Genomic DNA, 2,798 nt, shown 5'->3' on the forward strand with positions numbered 1-2,798 from the left:
GTAGTTTTCAAGGTATAACCCTTAGACAGTTTTGGTTAAACTTATTCCAAAATATTTTATTCCTTTTGATGTTAATGTGAATGGAAATTCTTTTCTTAATTTCCTTTCACATTGTTCATTGTTAGTGTATAGTCTAAAGAATGATATAGAAAGAGTGAAGGGGACAGGCAAAAGCTGGTGGTTTTCAAGCAGAAACATATTTCCTGTCCTGGGTTTTTGATTTTCCCTCTCCCTTTGCAGAGGGCAGGTGACTCTTCCCTGATAGCCAGATAGGCTTCACTGGAAAACATATTGCCAGTGCCCCAGGGACCCACTTACCAGGGACTATGATCCTCTGGATTATGAGATTTGTTCCAAAAGTGGCTGAGTTATGTATGAAACAGACATAGACCCCTCTACATGTTTTAGTGATTTGGGGATAAAGAACACTTGTGCTGATTGCTGGAACTTGCCATCAATCAGGCAAGAAAGCTCTGCCAGTGGGTGAGAGTCTGTGAGGCAGGAGAGCTTGAGGACTTCCCCTGTGTGCTAACAGGTGTACGAAAAAGAAATGGGGGGATCATCCAAGCCATCTGGAGCAAAGAGAACAAAGTCACAGCTGATGTTGTCAGAGGGAAGGGAAAATCCTGGTCTGTGGAAGGGCCACAGTGACCCTGTGAGCTAAGTTACAACACTGAAGTCCCAGCCAAATCCCTGCTGTGTTCACTGATCTGGAGCGTGAGACATTCCCCTGGTTATCCCATCATAACCTGTGGTTCCTGAATCTCCCATGACAGGAGCAGCCCTTCTCTCCCATTGTTGGTCAAGCCTAAGGCTACTCTTTATGGTCATGGCCAACTTTGATGTCCAGGGGTAATGGTCTTTGTACTTGCACCCGAGAGGGACTGGGAGGCGTGGCCTCTGGCCATGTGTATTTGGGATGGCAGCCTGGCTCACAGAGGAACAGAAGATACTCACAGACGGGATTCAGGGTGACTGGGTCACTGCGGCTGGAACTCACTGGGCTCTTCATTTGACATTGATAGGGTCCTGCAGTACGCTTTGTGACACCAAATAGAATGAGGGTCCTGTTGTTTTCGGACAGCTGCAACCTGGGACTGATAGGGAGGATCTGACCATTTATCCACCACAGGTAGCTTGCGTTCGGAGTGTCAGGATCACAGGATAAGGTCACAGTCTCCATGCCCTCCCTGGGGTTTAAGTTGCTGCTGCTGATGGAGGGCTTGGGAGTCTCCACTGTGCAGATAACAGAGAGAAGATTGCCCTGTTTGGCACCTTTGATTCCTCCAAAGACATTTTTCAATCAGAGATGGCATTTCCCACCTTTCAGCCCACCCAAGCCCTTAAAAGCCCATATCAGGTGTGTGTGTTACAAGACAGACGCATGGCAATCTGAGGGCTCAGAGATTGTGAGGCTGCCTGCTTCATATGAGAGAAGCACAGACTTTCTCAAGTGTGAATTGAGCAGCAGTATTGGGTCATGGAAAGGCATGGGACCAGCAGTCAGAGTCCCTAGTGCCCCTCTGAGTCCCTCCGTCTCCAACTGCCTGCCTGGCCCACCCTGTGGTCCTCACCTGGAGCATGCAGTGCTGGAATCTTCTTAGTTTCAGTCTTACTTTGCCCCCCAAGATATGTTTTATCTGCAGCTTCCCTTTCAAGAACATCCTAGAGATGGATGATAGAACTTCCCATTGTCCTTAAACCCTTTGGGTACTGGGAAGCCTGGCCTGGTACTGGGTACTTCAGCAGAAAAAACACAGGGGAGACCAGAGTCAAGCCTGGGGGTCAGTGCAGTCATCAGGCAGTGGCGCCACAAGGTGGGGCAGTTTTCCCAGGTGTCTCATAGTGACTGACTTGAGCCAGTGACCTCTAAAGATAGAGTAGAGTCCAAGGAATGACCAAAGAGTGATGGGGACAGGCAAGAGCTGATAGCTTTGGACCAGGACCATGTTCCCTGTTTTGTGTCCATGATGTTCCCTTCCCCCTGTAGAGGGAAGGTGAGGACCATGTGGTTGTTTCTAGAAATACATGTGGATGTGTGAAAATTGAGAACTGACTGGTGGAAAGGGCGAACATGAACTGATGATGGAAGTCTGGCCTTCATGGATGATTTGTGTTTGGTGGCTATTAGAACAATATTTGGGAAGAAGTCTTGCAGAATCTTTCTGTCATTAGACATTCTACTTTCTGATTCTATGAGTTTGACTACTCGATGTACCTCATCTCAGTGGATTCCAGAGTGAATCAGAGAGTAGAATAGTAGTTCCAGGAGCTGGAGTCGGGGGAATAGGGCATTGTTCCATAGCTGTGTGGTTTCAGTTAGGCAGGTTGAGGAGGTTCTAGAGATCTCCCGTACAGCTTCATGCCTATAGTTCATACAGATAAAGAGTTCCTTATGCAGAAAGTTTAAAACCAAGTGTTTTGAATTTCTAACTTCTTTTTTTATTTTGGAATATTTGCAGTAGATGTACTGGTTTAGCATCCCAAATCTGAAAAATTTGAAATCCAAAATGCTCCAGTGAGAACATCTTTTCAGCATCACATCAGTGGTCAGAAGCATTGGATTCTGGAGCATTTCAGATTTTGGATTTCTAGATGTGGGATGCTCAATTTGTAATACTGTAATTTTCCCATTAAAAAGTTGTCAGGAGTTTAGACCTCATGTTATATTCTGACTCTAGTAACAAGACCCAAAAAAAATTTTGGAGGAAACTTTAAAATGTTGTCATAAGTGGAAATTTTAAGTGATGGTTCAAACATCTAAGATCAATTGCTGGTAGTAGTATTTCTCTTGATAC

General features: G+C 45.6%; 1 pseudogene across 1 annotated transcript in view; it reads right to left on the reverse strand.

Moving 5' to 3' along the window:
* Positions 1-318: 318 nt before the first annotated feature.
* Positions 319-2,798, reverse strand: part of LOC105535099 — a 13,133-nt pseudogene continuing 10,653 nt past the window's right edge. The window contains exons 3-4 of the transcript XR_001005382.1: positions 958-1,236; positions 319-572 (exon numbers count right to left, since the gene is read on the reverse strand). The product of XR_001005382.1 is annotated as a pregnancy-specific beta-1-glycoprotein 2-like (transcript). The remainder of the gene's footprint in view (positions 573-957; positions 1,237-2,798) is intronic.

This window comes from Mandrillus leucophaeus, unplaced genomic scaffold, assembly GCF_000951045.1.
Source record: "Mandrillus leucophaeus isolate KB7577 unplaced genomic scaffold, Mleu.le_1.0 Scaffold1412, whole genome shotgun sequence".
In the NCBI taxonomy this organism is placed as follows: domain Eukaryota; kingdom Metazoa; phylum Chordata; class Mammalia; order Primates; family Cercopithecidae; genus Mandrillus; species Mandrillus leucophaeus.